This window comes from Callospermophilus lateralis, unplaced genomic scaffold (genome assembly GCF_048772815.1).
Source record: "Callospermophilus lateralis isolate mCalLat2 unplaced genomic scaffold, mCalLat2.hap1 Scaffold_45, whole genome shotgun sequence".
NCBI lineage: Eukaryota > Metazoa > Chordata > Mammalia > Rodentia > Sciuridae > Callospermophilus > Callospermophilus lateralis.
In genome coordinates, this window is record NW_027514398.1 from 4,765,935 (window position 1) to 4,784,634 (window position 18,700).

Genomic DNA, 18,700 nt, shown 5'->3' on the forward strand with positions numbered 1-18,700 from the left:
TCACTTTGAAAAATACGAATTTCATGAAGAGATCACTGCCCCCCAATACACTGAGGTAACTGACAATTCAAGCTGTGGTGTGTGTGCTTTATACTTCATCAAGATTATACATGAAACAATGTAGAGGAAAATGAATATTTTGGGTACATATGTGAAGGATATATATCCCATTATGAATTTCGATTGGCATACATACTATTATATTTTAATGTATATATATATATATATATATATATATATATATATATATATATCTTTCACAAGATATTTCTCAGAAATATTCATTTTCTTGACAAAGATATTCATTTCTGAATACTCAAAATGAACTTCAGAGAATATTGAGTACTAACCCTAATATTTCTATAGTAAGTGACTCAGTTTAACATCTATGAAAGTATATTGATATGGGACATGATGTGTATTTTGAAGTAAATTTTCATTCAAAATTTTTATATTCCTCTTTCTTCAGAAATGATACATCATAGGATGTATCTTTTTAGCCACAATTCACAAATTGATATGCGTATGATTTACTTTCATTCACTCCCTGTATCAGAACCCATGTATATTTCCATGTTGCTTTACTTGCTTTTTCATGAGATTTCTTTTATAACACATTACTTTTGAATTCCATCATCATTTTCGAAGCAAAACACAAACACAGTTTGTTGTAATTAGTAACCCTAATATTACCACTAGATGTATGACTACTTGATTATTATAATAGCCATTCCAAAAGCACTGTACAGGCTGCAGGAAATTTACTTGATTTATGCAGTAAATCCCTGAGACAAGTTTATGCAAAGTAGCCAGTGTAAGAGTGTTGTGTAAAGATATCTTGGGAATAAATAGGGATTTTATTTTCTGACTTCTTTTGTGAATGACTGTTAGAAACCATAGTCCATAAAAGTCCTAGAAAAAGAATGCAAATTTATTTGTTTGCAATTTATAGATATTTGCACATGCTCAGTTACCTTTGCATCTAAAATTGGAAACTTCAGAACATAATAACTTGAAAAAAATTTGTTAAAGTTTAAAAACTCAATGCACAAACAAATTTATTTTAGAAGCATTTGGTAGTTGTGGAGTTATTACTGTGGTCAGCAGAGTTGGGACAGGGCTCTGGAAGGTCTAAAATCTCACTCAGGGTATTGGTGATTCACTTTATTTTACACTACTACACCCACAATACAATACTGCCAGCAAGAACAGTTGAGAAAATATGCTGATAATGTCTTGAGATGAACTGGCCCCTTTGACATTTGGCTACTTCTTTTCATTTATCCCAGCTCATGAAACTGTTGGGAATATATTCATGATACCTAGAAAATCAGACATTTTCTGTGCCTTAGATACATGTGGACCACTTCTCCCACATTTCTCTTTACTGAGGGTTATTCTGGCCTTTGGAAATTTGGTCCCAAATGTGGTACTTTGCTCAACATAGATCTAATGCCCAGTGTAATCTAGCATTTTGTACTGATTAAAGGTAGATATTTTCTAAATTGTGCAATGTTTCTTAGTCATTCTACTCATTTTTTTACTTTAAAAGAAGACACTTATAACATTAGTAGTTTTTTGTTAAGTGTATTTATAGGTGGAAAATGATCCATAATTTTAAAATTCTTCTTTATTTTCAGCATAATTTTCTCCTTAACATCATCTTTTTTTGTGTTGCTAAGGTTGTAACCCAGTACCCTGCACATTATGCACACATGAATTGTGCCATCAGTCCCAATTTCTAAGTTTAAATTGGTGAGTTTCATCCATTCACGTCTAATGTTATTTTTCACATGATTGAATTTAGATAGAACTTTCTGTTGCTCTTAGCAATACCAAAATGAACATAAATATGAATTCAGATTTTGTTCATGTTATGATTCTTTGGTCTATATTATTGCAATATAGTTTATAATATACATTAGTGTCACATAACAATCACTATTTTATTTGTTCTTCTGAATTAAAGGTTTGTGAGTATTTTGCATATTTTACTTCCCATATAAATTTCAGGAAAAAAAAGTTTGGTTTTCTCTCTGCTTTTATTAAAACAAAATCATGCTAAAAATTTTATGGGGAAATATTGTACTTTAAATTGAGAAAAAAAAATGGTTGTCTTTACAGTGATGAGGTTTATTTACACACATGATATTTCTAATTCAGTTTTTTATGTGTTTCTGAAAATTTCTATTTTGTAATAAGCTCTACATAATTCCCTTGAAAGCCTCTATACATGTGATATGTTGTACAGATATCACTTTTATATAATACTTATGTAATATTTTTTTCACTTTGATAAATAGGGTGTAATGAAACCAAAATATTTCTAGGTTCTCAAGTTCAATTTTGCCTCAAACTTTAGTATTTCTTTCTTCTTGAATATACCTCCTCTTTATTCCAGCCCCTATAATTCTACTGTATGAAATAATATAGAAGTAGCCTTATGCTATAATGTAACTAAGTATTATCCTCGCTCACTGATACTTAGTGAGAAGCATCATATATATTAAATAAGTAAACACTTTGTACAGAACAATAACTGTTATATACAACTACATTTCTAGTTAATGAAAACTTGTTTTCTGTTCTCATCAATACTATGTAATTTTTTGTATCTGATGCTATTTTCTATTTCTCTCAGTTGTTAAAATGTTATTATTATTATTATTATTATTATTATTATTATTTTGAAAATTTCATCAAAATAATTTGGTAATTTAAGTCTCTTACTTGCTTCTCCCTTGTTGTGTCTTTCACTTCTTTTTTTTATTAAAAGTGCTTAGTTGTATGTGAGTTCTAGCTCTAGGTGTGATCACTGGGCCACACCCAGAGCACAATTTTTATATTATTTAGAGACAGAATATCACTGAGTTGCTTAACACCTTGCTTGTGCTGTCTGTCTCCCACTGTCACTTCTCTTTGTACCTTTCAATGCTATCATTTATGAATAAAATTTTTTAGTTTTGCCCAGTTTATAAATTTTTAACTTATTTTGTGTAACTTTTTGAGAAGATATAACACCTCTTTTTTGTGATTATTGAGATTGACATCTAGGATGCCATTTTAATAAATTACATTCCCAGCCATTTTTTGAATTTAATATTGAAACACCATGTTAGTAAGGTGCCCAAGCTGGCCTTAAAATTTCAATCCTTATGCCTTATCCTCCCAAATTGATGGCATTAGGGGCATGTATTATAATGTTAACACTAAAAATCCACTTTTTATTATGGTGTCTGGGATTGAACCCAGTGGAACCTGATCACTGAGACATTCCCAGAGCACTATTGTGTATATTATTTAGAGACATGGTGTCACTAAGTTGGTTAGCACCCTGCTTGTGCTGAGGCTGGATTTGAACTCAAAATCCTCCTTTCTCAGCATTTTAAGCCACAAGAATTACAGGCATAAAGAATTGTACCAAGCTTTTAAAAAATATTTTATTAGTTTTTTATGGATATTTATTTACTTATATGTGGTGCTGAAAATCAAAGTCAGTGTCTTGCACATGCTAGCCAAGTACTCTACCACTGAGACACAACTCCAGCCCATGTACCCAACTTTTTATACTCTCTTTGAAGTAATCAGTAGCAACTTTAAAAATTAAAATTGCACTTATATTACTTTTTCTAGAGTACAGTTATGTATTACTAACTAAAATTATTTTTAGTATTTTTTAAAACCAATCTAATGAATGACTATTTTTTTTTATTCAGAGATTATTTTATCACCTCTTTAGGTTGGTGAAAGCTTTTTGTTTTTTTAAAAAATATGGAGGTCTCCTATTATCGAATGGGTCTATGCTAATTGTGTTGAAAATGATTCTAGAGAGTTCATGCAATTTCCACATTTCAAAGACTATTGGGGCAGAGAAAAGTCAATATTTATAACCAAGAAACTATTTCCAGTGGAAGCATAGTACAAGTGTTCGACCTGGAGTGTAATCCATATGTTTCAGTGGTAAGGTTGTGTTAGCACCACCACCCTAGGTTTTTGGGATTCTCTAAGTCACCGTGAATGACTTTAAATCTATTACTCTTTTTAAAAATAAAATTTCTCCTACCTGCCGAAAGGTGAATTAGACTTAAATTTTCTGAAGGTGCTGATGTTGATCTTTAATTATAGTGTATAAATGACAAATAAGAAGGGCCTTAAAATTGTCGCATATTTTCCAACTATATGGAGTAAAACACTTAGATGTACTTACGTGAAATAACAAAAATGCATTTCAGAGAAGTGATATCACAGAAATTTCAGGGCAAAATCTTGGAAATGTGGGAAAAATATGTTCAGATACATATGCATTTTTATAGAGAAAAAAGATAAGTGATAAGTGCATGAGTATTGGTGTAAATTCAGTGTGCCATATCCATTGTAGGTACATGAAGTGGTAATCAACATGATCCAGAAATCTATAATTGTGGAAAACATTAATAACAATATAGAAAAAAATACACTAAATCGTTTTTAAATGCCTCTGTCCTCTGTTCTTCTTATAAATTTAATTCTGTCAAATGGGCTTATATGGCTATGATTCTCTCTGAATTTGTTTTCTTTTGTATTCAAGTTTTTGTCTTCTCTGAAATGTAATTCCCAGTCCTAATATTACGTTTGTGGCTCTTTTGCCAACTGTTCTGGACTGCAGAGGCACAGAACTACATCACTCCTTCTGCAAAAGAAACTGACTTTTGTCAATCTTTCAAAACAATATTTGAAAATACAAATCTTTTTGAGGGTCTTTCATATCCTAAAATAGGTTGTCAGACCTTGTTTGAGTTAGAGGGTAATTACTCGCTATGTTAGCAACATCTTCCCTATGAGAAAGGCTTATCTATCTTCTTTGTTTAGGAGGCCCAATAAACACAGAAGGGAAGTGTTTATGGTCATAAACAAAGGAATACCAGAAGCCATTAGATATGAGAAAATGTAAAAAAAAAATCTTCTCTTAGAGCCTTTAGATGTAAGATAGCCTTTCCATGACTTTTATATGAGTCCATTCACAGTCACTCACATTCAAAATCTTGTATTTAAATTATCCATTAATGTAAGAGAATAATTTCTGGTTATTTTATTCCAATATGTGTCTAATTCTTTTATTTTTAGCAGTAGTAGAAAATCAGAGATTAGTGCATATGAAGCCTTTTATATGAACAAATTTTTATTATGATCATTATTGAACAGCATTAAGTAATATTTATCAAAACATTACCCAAAGCTGCTAGAAAACATGATTAAAGCTTTATTGAATTTTCTGAGTTTCAGGAATAGCTTAAATAGCAGATCTTAATTTCTAATTTGTATGTATGTGTAGTTTTGATTCCTATTAAAATCTTCCTTGTGATGTGAACTAACTTGGGCAATTTTTAAAATTTATTTATTTATTTATTTTAATCTAATCAGCTATGAAGAACAGTAGAATATTCTTTGATTTGTTGTACACACCTAGAGCACACAGTTTTCCATCTGTGGTAGTACAAAAAATAGGGTCACACCGTTCATGCATTCAAAAAATTACCCAGGGTAATGATGTTGGTCTCATTTCACCATCTTTCTTGTCCTCATTGCCCCTCCCCTTCCCTTAGTCCCCTTGAACATACCCAAAATTACTCCACTGTTCCCACACTTCTCAAAGTTATGAATTAGCATCTGCTTATCAGAGAATGAATTTGTTTTTTTTGGTGGGGAGGGATTGATTTCCTTCATTTAGCATGATATTCTCCAACTCCATCCATTTACCTGCAAATGCCATAATTTTATTCTCTTTTCATGCTCAGTAATATTCCATTGTGTGTGTTTGTGTGTATCCATGTCTTTATTTCCCTCTAGAAAGGTATCTAAGTTGGTTCCACACTTTGTCAATTGGAAACATGAGCATTTTGTTGACTGTTTTTTTCTGTCATCTCATATTGAATGAATGTGATTTGGCCAAAATTAGAGTCCCATCTACTTTTCTAGCTCATAGATATTTGTGTCTTCTAAGTTTTATATAAAAACCTTTGGCCTTATTGCAGGGGGTACTGGGGATTAAACTCAGGAGCACTTAATATTTAACTTCAGCTCAATCTTGTAATTTATTTAGGGACAGGGTCTCACTAAGTTGCTTAGCACTCTGCTCATTGCTGAGGCTGGTTTTGAACTTGAAAAACTTCTGCCTCATTCTTCTTAGCCACTGGAATTACAGAAGTCTTTGACTTGTAGTTTCATAAAATAAGGGGCACTGAGAATATCTTTTTTTTTATTTCTTAGTTTTGTTTTGTCATCATCATACTTTCCACGAGGTAAAAATTTGTTTCATGAGGATATTTGTAAAGTAAACACGAATGCAAATGTGAGAAACTGAATAAAAAGAAAGGAAAGAACTGAAAGTCAACAGAGGGTTTGAGACTGTGATGGTGGCCACTGTGAGAAATCTGAGCTTTTTTCTGTACGTTTTCTTATGATATTTTTTATGGTTCCAAAAATTGAAACTAGGGCCTCATGCATGTTACACAAGTACTCTACCAATGAGTTACACATACAGCCCCTGGTTGAATATTCACTAAGGGATTGCATTTTATGATATTCAATTCTCAGGAGAATCATGGAAAAGTGATACTTTTATTTTTCTTGTAAAATTTAGCCATCAACTAATAACTGCTCTTCAAATAAACTGAGGGTGTGCTTTCAGATTTGAAAAAAAATACTGTGCTGTAAACCTGAATTTCAAGACTCACAAAGTAAAATATATCTAAATACACACACACACACACACACACACACACACACACACACACACACAGAATGCCCCTGGGGATTGACTGTCCCATGGAATTCTGGACCGAGGAGGAGAAGAATCAGAGTGTGGTGGTTGACTTCCTTCTGCCCACAGGGATCTACCTGAACTTCCCTGTGTCCTGCAATGCCAACCTCAGCACCATCAAGCAGGTACTTCCTGGTCTCCTGTCATCCCTGGGAGCTCAGAAAGAGAAAGGCATTGTTCCTCACACTTGAGAACCTCAGATATAAATTTTGAAAAATATACAATATCAATAACTTGTATAAAATGGATGGTTAAACTCCACTTACTATCGGAATTCAGCTCACCCCATGGCAATGTGTTCCCCTCCCTAGTTACCAGAGGGCCAGCTACTAGCCTCAGTTGCCCTTAAGCCTCCAGTGCTGGAATGGAATTTGAAAGTTTGACTCACATTATGCTGTCTGTCACTTTAGTGACCACAGTCTGCTCCCAGCCACATAAGAGCCTTGCAGGAATTTGTCTTTAAAACTGTTGCCAACATAGTGCCCATCATCCTTGGAAAGGGTCCTCAGGTTCATTGGATGAATTTCAGGATGAATTACTGAGTCAAAGCAATGAACATCTGCTTTGGTAGATGCTGTCCTCTGGCTTTCAATGGGGTTGTGCCGCTTACAAACTAGGGTTTAATGGGTCATGCCTTGGACTGCCCGAGGGCAAGAATTTATTTCGCAATTTTAAAAGCTATTATTGAGAACAGGAAAAAAATGATAGAATCAATGGACCACACTTGAGGGATTTTTTAAATGTCCTTGAAGATTTCTCTGTGCCTTTCTTCCATCCTTCCTTAATTTTTTCTACTTCAAAAGTAGCTGGGTGTGTCCCCAAATGTTCTGGTGGCTGAGTCAGTAGGATTGCAAGTTCAAAGCCAGCCTCAACAACACAGTGAGATTTGAAGCAATTAAGTGAAATCCTGTCACTAAATAAAATACACAAAAGGGCTGAGGGTATGGCTCTGTAGTTGAGTGTCCCTGAGTTCAATAATAATAATGGCCCATAAAATTTTGGAAAATAAGAATGAGAAGGAAGAGACCTGCCTGTGATCCTGCCATAGAAGACAGCCACAGACACTACCTTACTCATTTCCTGTTTTCTAACCACATTCTAACTAAATTCTGATTATGAACTTTCATGACTTGTTTTTCTGAGTGACCACAGTAACATCTTGTTCATATTCTAGTTCCTGTAAACATCATTATATGGTTCACTTGATGTGCTTATAGAACTTCAAACAATGTGCCTAAAGTTGAAACACTACAGTAGCAGACTTGTCCCTGGGGTCCCATCTCTCACTTAATTGTGGTTTTGATTTCTTCATATTTTTATTGATATGAAGCTTTGTGGGCTACGTGTTATGTGTCACAGTGGTTCAGCTCTGCCATGGCTCAAGGCCACCATCGCCTTGGTGGGGTGAAAGCAGCGCTAGATAATGTGTCTAAGGAGGGCCTGGATGCTCAGTCCCCAATCTCCACACATTAAGTCCTTCACAGAGCACAGGGACAGGAAGCTTGCTGACTAGGTGGTTGGTCACAAGGGCCAAAGGGTTCCTAGGAAGCGATGCTTGGGGTCTCCCTTTGCCCTCTATGTGGCTCATGCAGAATGGGATGCCCAGACTAGAGGTCTCTACCTACCTCCCAGCAGCTGTCATGGCCAGCAAGGCTGACCATAATGATTCCTCTCAGATGCTGTGGCACGAAGCCCAGAATGAGCCCCTCTTCCACATGCTCAGTGACCCCGAGGCCTATGTGTTCACCTGTGTCAATCAGACCGCAGAGCAGCAGGAGCTAGAGGATGAGCAGCAGCGGCTGTGTGATGTCCGGCCCTTCCTGCCCATGCTGCGCCTGGTGACCCGCGAGGGTGACCGCATGGAGAAGCTCATCAACTCACAGATCAGCCTCCTCATCGGCAAAGGTAGGGCTCATAGATCAGCCCACACCTCGGCAAGGTAGGGCACACCTGGGTGGCTGGTGCCACATGCACCTGCACTGAGCCTGCTCCTGCCCTACAGGCCTCCACGAGTTCAACTGCCTCCAAGACCCAGAAGTGAATGACTTCTGCACTAAGATGCACCAGTTCAGTGAGGAGGCGGCTGCCCGCCTCAGCAGCTGGGCTGGAAGGCCTGGCTGCAATACAGTTTTCCCCTTCAGCTGGAGCCCTCCACCAGGAGCTGGGGGGACAGCAACACCTCTCAAATCTCCAACCCAGACCTGCTGGTCAATGTCAAATTTGAGGGCAGCAGGGTGAGCCCATAGCCCATGTCCTAGGGAGGCTCCCCCAGCTGTGGCACATGGGCTGCTGTGCCCATGGCAACCTTCCACTGATAAAACACTCCAGTGTCCCAGGCCCCCAAATTTCTCTTCTCTCACTGGCATCACATGGCATTTGCCAGGTGTGCAGGCATGCAAGGGGTGTAGTCAAGCATCCCACCAGGTAAGCTCTCCAAGGCTGAATTGGTCACTTAATTCACTGGACAAGTATTTCCTGGGTGTCTGCTGTTACTTTCACCAGTGAATGACCCAGGTCCTGTCCTTGTGGGGCTCACACTTGGGGATACCAAATAAAGGCAGGCACGTGGCCTTGCCCCTTTTCCCCAGAAGCCCATGGGCCTGAGAGCAGCATGCCAACACTCCCTCCTCCCCACAGGAGAGCTTCACCATCCAGGTGTCTACCAAGTATGTGCCCTTAGCACTGATGGCCTGTGCCCTCCAGAAGAAGGCCAAGGTGTACCAGCACCTCACAATGGAGCAGCCTGAGGACTATGTGCTGCAGGTGAATGGGCAGCATGAGTACCTATATGGCAACTACCTGCTCTGTCAGTTCAAGGTCAGGCCTGCAAGGAGCCCTCTGCACTCTGGGATCCCTACCACTCTAGAAGGGGCCAGCATAGGAGTGAGAGAGCCAGACTGTGGGTCTCTCTTGGTTCCAGGGAATGGATATACTACCCATTGACAGTTCAATCTTACACTCTCATCTCAGTACATATGCAGCTGCCTGCACAGTGGACTGACCCCCCACCTGACCATGGTGCACTCCTCTTCCATCTTTGCCATGCAGGATGAGCAGAGCAAACCGGCCTCTCAGGTCCTGAAACCAAACACCAAACTGCCCCCCATTCCCATGAAGAACGTGAGATGGTGTTCTCCCCTTTCTTACCCTCTTTCTCTCCCTACCTCCTTTTGGCCGATCCTAGAGCCTCTTGGGCAGCACCAGGGCTAGGCATTGATCCAGGGACTTTGGATGGTGCAGTCCTTTTGGAGAGTCAGGGCCTTGAACTGACACCCAGGGTGGGGTCCTGTCTGAGCTACTGCATTCCCAGATTGCCTACTTCTCTGCAGATCTCAGGGGGGCTGGGGCCTCTGGGCCTCTGTGTGGCAGACTGGTAAAGGATGGTGTTGGTGACAGGTTTCTGAACCTTGCCACAAATTTGGGACCCTCTCCCCCTCTCCCCAGCCTTTCAGCAGTCAGGGGAATGAGCTGGGATTTAAGCCCCTCTCCTCTCCTCTCCAGCCCTCCTCTGTGTCCCTGTAGTCACTGGGGCAGCCTTTCTGCATTGGGCTGATCCAGGGCAGCAAAATCAATGCTGATGAGCAGATGAAGGTAGGGGCTTGGGTACCAGGTGAGTGGACAGGTGGTTTTTTATGTTTGTTTTTTTTTTTTTTTTTTTCACAAACAGGGTGTGCTGTAGCCTGGAGGGGCAGCAGAGAAAGAAGAGTGGGAGTGTGTCACACAAAAGTCACATGGACAATTACTCATTATCTCTGCCTGGATTGGCTGTGAACCACATCCAAACAATAAGAGGGGAAGGGAGCCGGCCAGCATGTCAGGGAGGCTGATTAATGGAAACCTGGCCAAGCAACTTGTGGGTATTTGACTTTGGTGGAGCTTGTGGAATCAGGCACAGCCCAATGAAGTAGGAGGCCCAGTAAGAGATGTGTAAGTCACCACAGAAGCTGGTGAGGTGCTTTCAGGGGTTACCCACCCAGGGGTGCCCAGAGTCTGGGGGACACTGCACATGGTTCTCCCTGGAAGCTGAGCCCCCATGGGCTAGGGGAACAGTGCCCTGTTGTCTCTTCAAAAAGCACTTTCATGGCTCCTCTGCACTCAGAACCACCTGCAGAGTGGATTTATTGTCCCACTTCTGGGAGGTGATGCCTGTCTGGGTCTACAGAGCATACCATGTCTTGTCTGGGTCTCTTTTTCTGGCATTACTTTACAATCTGGGAAGTGGGGTGTGTCTTCAGGAGTCACGGAGGATTGGGTGGGAGCAGCTCTGGGGATGGGCTGGCAGGTTGGAACTGGAACAGGTGCACTGGAGACTGGAGCCACATGGGGCTCAGAAGATGCTAGGCATGAAGGTAGCCAGAGCTGTTAGAAGCAGAAGGGACCCTGGAACTTCTGAACCCTGATGAGGAAACTGAGGTTCTGAGTTGACCCACAGAGTCAAGTGTACTGAGACTGGCTTGCCCCAGCACAGCCTGGGGTACCAATGCTCCAAGACACCTGTACCACTGAGCTGCCAGCCTACACTCTGCTGGACCAATCTCAATGCAAGAAGTAGATTTGGACCCCTGTGTAAATGGGGACCTTCAAGGAGAGAATTGGAACTTTAGATGGGGTGGGGCCTTCGCTCCCTCACCCATGCCCTGTACCCCTTCCCCAGCTGGTGGTGCAGGCCGGGCTCTTCCATGGCAATGAGATGCTATGCAAGACGATGTCCAGCTTGGAGGTGAGTGTGTGCTCAGAGCCCATGTGGAAGCAGCATCTGGAGTTTGACATCAACATCTGTGACCTGCCGCGCATGGCCCGGCTCTGCTTTGCACTTTTTGCGGTGATGGAGAAGGCCAAGAAGGCGCACTCCAGCAAGAAAAAGTCCAAGAAGGTGGTGGGTTGGACTGACTGGGAGAGGCCCAGGCCTCAGACACCCAGTGAAACCCCTTGCTGGGGCCTCTTGCCATCCTGCTTCCACAGGCAGATACCCTGAGGACAAGGGTCCTGGGAGAGCCTGGGGACCCCAGTCTCCCTGCCCACCCTAGTCTGGCTCCTTAGTCTGACTTCCTGTGCTGCCTGAGTGATAGCTCATGATTTGCCTGACTTGAAATATCTAGCCCAGGCCTCGAGTCCTTAGGGGTCCTGGAGGAAGCGCCCTTGGTGGAAGGACAGTGTTCTCAGGGGGACAGAAATGATGAGTTAGTGGATGCCTGGGGAGAGTATGGCTGGGCCCCAAGTCACTAGACCCAAGATGTGACTTGCCCCTTGTCTTGGGTCAGCTATGGGACTGGTGAGCTTACTCAAGTGTCTCTGGATGCTGGGTGTGAAGATGCAGGAAGCCAGGAAGGGATCTTGCTGGCTTAATTACTGAAACTCTTACAGGAAAGAGGTAGCGGGTCCTTCCCCTCCTCCTGGGTCTAACTTGGAGACCTTCCATGCAGTCTGGATCTTCTCTCCTGGTTGGCCTGGAGACTGGTTCCATTCTGCATATGAACAAGAAGAGGCTCACTCTGATCTGTAGTATCCTTCTCCAGGACTGCCCAATCGCCTGGGCCAACCTCATGCTGTATGACTATAAGGACCAGCTCAAGACTGTGGAGCTCTGCCTCTACATGTGGCCCTCTGTTCCAGGTGGACCCAGCCCAGCAGGGAGAGGCTCTTGGAGGGTAAGGCATCCAGAACTGGTTCCCCTACAACTACATCTCTCCCTGCCTTCAGATGAGAAAGGAGACCTGCTGATCCCCATGGGTACTGTGCATAGCAATCCCAACACAGAGAGTGCTGTCACCCTGGTCATCTACCTGCCCAAGTTGGCCCCTCGCCCTGTGTACTACCCTGCCCTGGAGAAGGTCAGTGAGGTCCTTCTTGGAAGCTGAGCGCTAACCAGAAGCTCTCCTGGAGGTCTTTAGAGGGGGCCCCTGGCCACCCCAGGCTTTGCCCATTGCTGGGGGCTGGGTCATCATACTGATTTGAGGCCTTCCAGTAGCTATGTGGCCCACCAGGGGATGTTGGTGATGTCTGATGACATTTTGCTGTCACAGCCAATGGGAGGGGTGCTACTGGCCTGTGGCAGGCTGAGCCTGGAGATGCTACTGAATGCCCTGCAGTGTGCAGGAGGGCTCCCACCAGCAAGAGTGGTTGGCAGTAGTGCTGAGGTGCAGATGTCCTGCCTAAAGCCCTGCCAGTGCTGGGGAGCTCACAGCAGGTACACTTGTTGCAGATTCTAGAGCTGGGACATCACAGGGAGCGTGGGCCTACCACCAAGGAGGAGGTGAGCTGGGGTGCTGGTTGGGCATGGAGCCAGGTGCTGGGCTGGAGGCCTCACTCCCTGTGCCCCTTAGAAGCTGAAGCTGCAGAGAATCCTGGAGCAGCGGGGGTCAGGAGAGCTGTATGAGCATGAGAAGGACCTGGTGTGGAAGATGCGGCATGAAGTGCAGGAGCACTTCCCAGAGGCTCTGGCCCACCTGCTGCTCGTGACCAAGTGGAACAAGCATGAGGATGTGGCCCAGGTGGGTGGAGAGGGGCACCAGGGGCACAGCTGGAGTAGAGAGATAGCAGTGGGCCACCCACCACCTGACTGCAAAGCGTCCTCCAGATGCTCTACCTGCTGTGCTCCTGGCCTGAGCTTCCTGTCCTGAATGCCCTGGAGCTGCTGGACTTCAGCTTCCCCGACTGCCACGTGGGCTCCTTTGCCATCTGGTTGCTGCAGAAACTGACGTGAGTCCCAGCTGGGCACTGAGGCCCACAGGCTGCCAGCTCCTCACTAAGACAGCTTGCCCTGGCAACCTGGAACTGGGTGCTGTGTGGAGATGAGCCTAGGCTGGCCTTACCCTCTTTCCAGTCACCTGCCAGCTGGAGACTTCTGTCCTGAGTTTCAGAACCCCAGACTCAGCCAGCCTTCCTCCCCCACAGGGACGATGAGCTTTTCCAGTGCTTGCTGCAGCTGGTGCAGGTCCTCAAGTACAAGTCCTACCTGGACTGCGAACTGACCCAATTCTTGTTGGACCAGGCTCTGGCCAACCGAAAGATTGACCACTTCCTATTCTGGCATCTTCGGTAGCTGGATGCACCCCTGCTGATTCCTTGGGAACCTAGAAAGGCTATGGGGGATGAGGGTCTCCTGGCCTGCTGACCTCATGTTTACTGGGCTAGGGAGGGGCTATGTGCCACTCCTGGCCATTCTCAGCCCCATCTTTTCCCTCCAGCTCTGAGATGCATGTGCCGTCCGTGGCCTTGCGTTTTGGCCTCATCATGGAGGCCTACTTCAGGGGAAGCACCCACAACATGAAGGTGCTGATGAAGCAGGTGAGGCACAGAGTGCCTGTGCCTGAGGCGGGCTCCCCTTCCAGGCCCCTTCACAGTCATACTCCTGGTTCTGGCTCAGGCTCATGTGCACTGCTGCTACTCCATTCTGCCACCAGGCAGAAGCACTGAGCAAGCTGAAGACCCTGAGCGACTTTGTGAATGTGAGCTCCCAGAAGACCACCAAGCCCCAAACTAAGTAGCTGATGCACTTGTACATGCGCCAGGATACTTACCTAGAAGCCCTTTCACACTTGCAGTCCCCATTGGACCCCAGCACAATGCTGGAAGAAGTCTGGTGAGCGCTAGACCTAGCCCCATCTGGAACCAGGCCCTAAGCCCCCTCCCCCACCCTAAGCCTCCAATCGCCCAGGCCAACACTGCCCTCTGCCTGCAGTGTGTAAAGGTGCACCTTCATGGACTCCAAGATGAAACCCCTGTGGATCATGTACAGCAGTGAGGAGGCAGGCAGTGGTGACAGCGTTGGCATCACCTTTAAGAATGGGGATGGTGAGCCAGGCTGGGCAGGGGACATGCTGAGGCCTTGGCCTTCTCACCTAGGCCCATACTGCTCTGTGGTAGGGCCCCAGGGGGTTCCCTGAGAAGACAGAGCTCAGATACTCTGAGCCTTGCATGGGTGTATAACCCACTAGAAACTCCTGCCCTTCCAGACCTCCGCCAGGACATGCTGACTCTGCAGATGATCCAGCTCATGGATGCCCTGTGCAAGCAGGAGGGCCTGGACCTAAGGTGGGGCCTCTATCCATCACCTGTTTGTTTGGGTCTGTAACAGGCTTCAGAGCCTGCGCCTGGAGAAGTTCCTGGTCTAAACTGACACCTCCCTGTTGGCTGTGAGAGCGTCTGTTCTTACAAGAGGTATAGGGCAGCTGGAGGGGTTTGGGTAAGGCCATTCTTGGTGCTCAGCTCCTATTTCCTGGCTTCCTACCCCTAGGGGAGCAGGGCCACCTTCTTCCAAGCCCGCTGACTCATTCTCTTCAGAGAAAACATGAGCCCAGCCAAGGTGTGCTTTGCAACTTGGGTGCCAGTTCTGTGTCTCTGAGGCACCTTCCCCAGAGCCCCACACCCCGTCTGGCATCCTCAGGAATTTGAGCAGTGTTCCCTCTGGTTTTGTTGGGTGCCTCAATTTCCAGGGGGTTCCAGTAGCCCCAGAGAATGTCCTTAACCATAGTGTCTGCCTGTGCCTCTTCTCATGTGCTAGGATGACCCCCTATGGCTGCCTTCCCACTGGTGACTGCATGGCCCTCATTGAGGCAGTGCAGCACTTGGACACCATTGCCAACATCCAGCTGAACCAGAGCAACCTGGCTGCCATGGCTGCCTTCAACAAGGATGCCCTGCTCAACTGGCTCAAGTCCAAGAACCCTGGGTAGGCTTTCTTATTCCTGGGAGAGGCTCCATGGAGTGAAAGGTGAGGGAAGGCCTGTGACAGTTTCCATGGCTGCTTGGCTCAGCTGAGCACTGGCCCACATCTGATTTGGGGCAGGAAAGAGAAGGTCACTGTTCCTGGGTGTCCATTTTTCATGGCTGTGTTATGCTACTCAATTCATTGGGTGTTAAAACCACCACCGTGTTTAGTCACAGATATGTAGCTTGAGTGGGTTCTGCTGAGTGTTTCTGCTGTAGTTTGAAATAGCTGGTGCTATTACTAGCATCTGTGATATTGCCTGAGCCCAGAGCATCTACCAAGGACCCAGTCACACTCCTAGGGACTTGGCTGTCAGTTGTGCCTCTTTATGCAGCCTCTCTTCATCTAACACATAGACCTTGTCTTCTCTGAATGGTATCGTGTGGGAGAAGGGGGCAATTTCAAGCACCTATGCTCCAGAATAATGCCCTCCATGTTGATTAACACAAGGCCAGATTCAAGAGGAGGGAAAATATAGGGAGCCCTGGTTTTCAATCTTCCCCACCCAGAGAAGCCCTGGATTGAGCCATTGAGGAGTTCACCCTCTCTTGTGTCGGCTACTGTGTGACCACATATGTGTTGGGCATCGGTGACCGGCACAGTGACAACATCATGATCCATGAGAATGGGCAGGTAAGGGGCACTGTGTTCAGCTGCCCAGTCAGCTTGTCCTACATGCCTGGCCCAGGGGCTTCTCTGCCCTACCCACAGCTCCCAGAAGAGTGCCCCAAGTCCTGCTGACTTCCTCTAAACAGAACCTCTCTTTGTAAAGCCTGTTAAGTAGCTGCCCTTAATTCCCCTCAGCTATTTCATATTGTTTTTGGCCACTTTCTGGGGAATTTCAAGACCAAGTTTGGAATCAACCATGAGCGAGTCCCATTCATCCTCACCCATGACTTTGTCCACGTGATTCAGCAGGGCAATACTAGTAATAATGAGAAATTTGAAAGGTGAGGGTGCCCAGGGCCCTAGTGAGGGGACAGTGTCCAGCCAGGGGCAGGGATAGGGACATAGCCCTCAGGCTAACTCCTGTCTCCACCCTGGGGGTGCTGCCTTCTCTGCAGATGCACCCCAATCCCAGAGTACCCTGTTGGGCAGTGCAAACAGGAGGTCCATGAGAGGTGTAGGAGGCAGGCCCAGGCAGGGGCATTGGTTAGAGGATCTGGGTACACCCATAATACGACCAGGGGCAGACACTCAGGGGCAGGTGCTGGCTGGATGCAGAACCCCTGCTTGTCTGGGGCTGGGGGTGGCAGGGAGGACCCAGGGCTTTACCTATTTTCTCCACCTCTGCAGGTTTCGAGGCTACTGTGAACAGGCCTACAGCATTCTGCGGCACCATGGGCTCCTCTTCCTCCAACTTTTGCTCTGAGGCAGGCAGCAGGCCTGCTTGAGATCAGCTCCTCCAAAGACATCCAGTATCTGAAGGTATGCCAGCACAGAGCCACACCAGACTAGAGGCCAGGGTCCACCACAAACTTCCCAAGGCCTGCCTGAACCTCTACAGCTGCGGAGGAGCCTGCCTGCCATATGTATAGTGTAAAAAAATGAGCTTGGCAGAGCTCATCCTGGTCAGAGTACATCTTGCCCGAACAGCTCAGGGACCTAGGAGATTTACCTCACAGATGGGGGCCCTCATGCCGTCCCAGGCCCAGCAGTGCAGTATGGTGGGAAATGGCCAGAATGTTGGATTCCCTGGGCCTAGTCCCACCCAGTTGAAGGTGAACTGTGATCTTGTTTGGTCATCCCATGTGTCCTCTGTGTCTTTCATGAATGAGATAAAGTCTCTGGTAGGTTTGCAAGACACTTTCCATTCCTGTCTTTTCAGTTGGTGAGAGACAGAGTAGGAGGGGGTGTATTCCCTAAAGCTTCTCCTGCCCTTCTCACAGTTAAGATGAGGCCGCCTGATCATCTGCTTGCAGTTCTTTTAGGAAGGAATTTCAACAACCTGAGGGGGCAGGAGTACAGGGAGGCAGAAGGGATTGCAGATGCAGCAGGGTCAGGCCCCCTGAATGTTGATGCAGTTGTGATGATTCTGTCCCAGGACACTCTGGCACTGGGGAAGACGGAGGAGGAGGGGCTGAAGCACTTCCAGGTGAAGTTCAATGAAGCCCTGAGGGAGAGCTGGAAGACCAAAGTGAACTGGCTGGCACACAACCTGACCAAAGACAACCAACAATAGTGGCCACCTCTGAGTCGCCACAGGCTGGCAAACCTGTTCTGAGGACAGCTACCCTTGGTTGTCCTAGATGGGGCCTACACCTGAACTGCACCTCATGGGAAAGAACAACACAATTGCCTTTTGTTTACACTAGTTATTTAGACAGACAGGAAATGTTTCAAGATGATGGGGAATGTGATGGACATTATTATCCAAAGTAGATGTACAAAGACACAAATTGGTGTAAATATACTTTGTATACAACAAGAGATATGAAAAATTGTGCTCTATTTGTGTAATAAGAATTGTAATATATTACACACTCTCTCTCTCTCTCTCTCTCTCTCTCTCTCTATATATATATATATATATATATATATATATATACACACACACATATATATATATATATATATACACACACACACACATATATATATATATGTGTGTGTGTGTGTGTGTGTGTGTGTGTGTGTGTGTTTGTGTGTGTGTGTGTGTGTATAAAATAAAGAACCAAACGGCCAGGGCTGGGGTTGTAAGCTCAGTAGTAGAGTAGTAGAGTGCTTGCCTCGCATGTGTGAGGTGCTGGTTTTAATCTTCAGCACCATATAAAAATAAATTAAAAATAAAGGTATTTTTCCATCTACAAGTAAAAAATAACAAAAAGAACGAAACACCATAAATGCAAATGCATCCTCATGCAGAGAAGGTGTGCTGCACTGTGTCCAAGTACTGTGAGTTTTGCACCTTGAGGTTGTACCTTGCTCTTGTCTTAGGATAGGCATTCCAGGTCTTCCAGCTGGTGGATCTTGCCCAGCAAAGACTGACCTTCTCTTGGGGAAGCCTTGTTCCCAGGCTCCCCACCTAGCAGTTACTTGGCCTCCTGTCCACTTAGGACACCTCAATCCCCAGATCACCTTCTGCCACCTGTGTGGCCCACCCTGTGTGTTCTCCATTGACCAAGTCCTAGGCAGATCCCAAAGAAGCCAGGGTTCCCTCTAGACATAGGGATGCTTACTCTTCACTGCTA

At 45.0% G+C, this 18,700-nt stretch overlaps 1 pseudogene; it reads left to right on the forward strand.

Moving 5' to 3' along the window:
* The first annotated feature begins 6,780 nt into the window (after positions 1-6,780).
* Positions 6,781-17,691, forward strand: LOC143388817 (phosphatidylinositol 4,5-bisphosphate 3-kinase catalytic subunit delta isoform-like; annotated as a pseudogene).
* Positions 17,692-18,700: the final 1,009 nt, after the last annotated feature.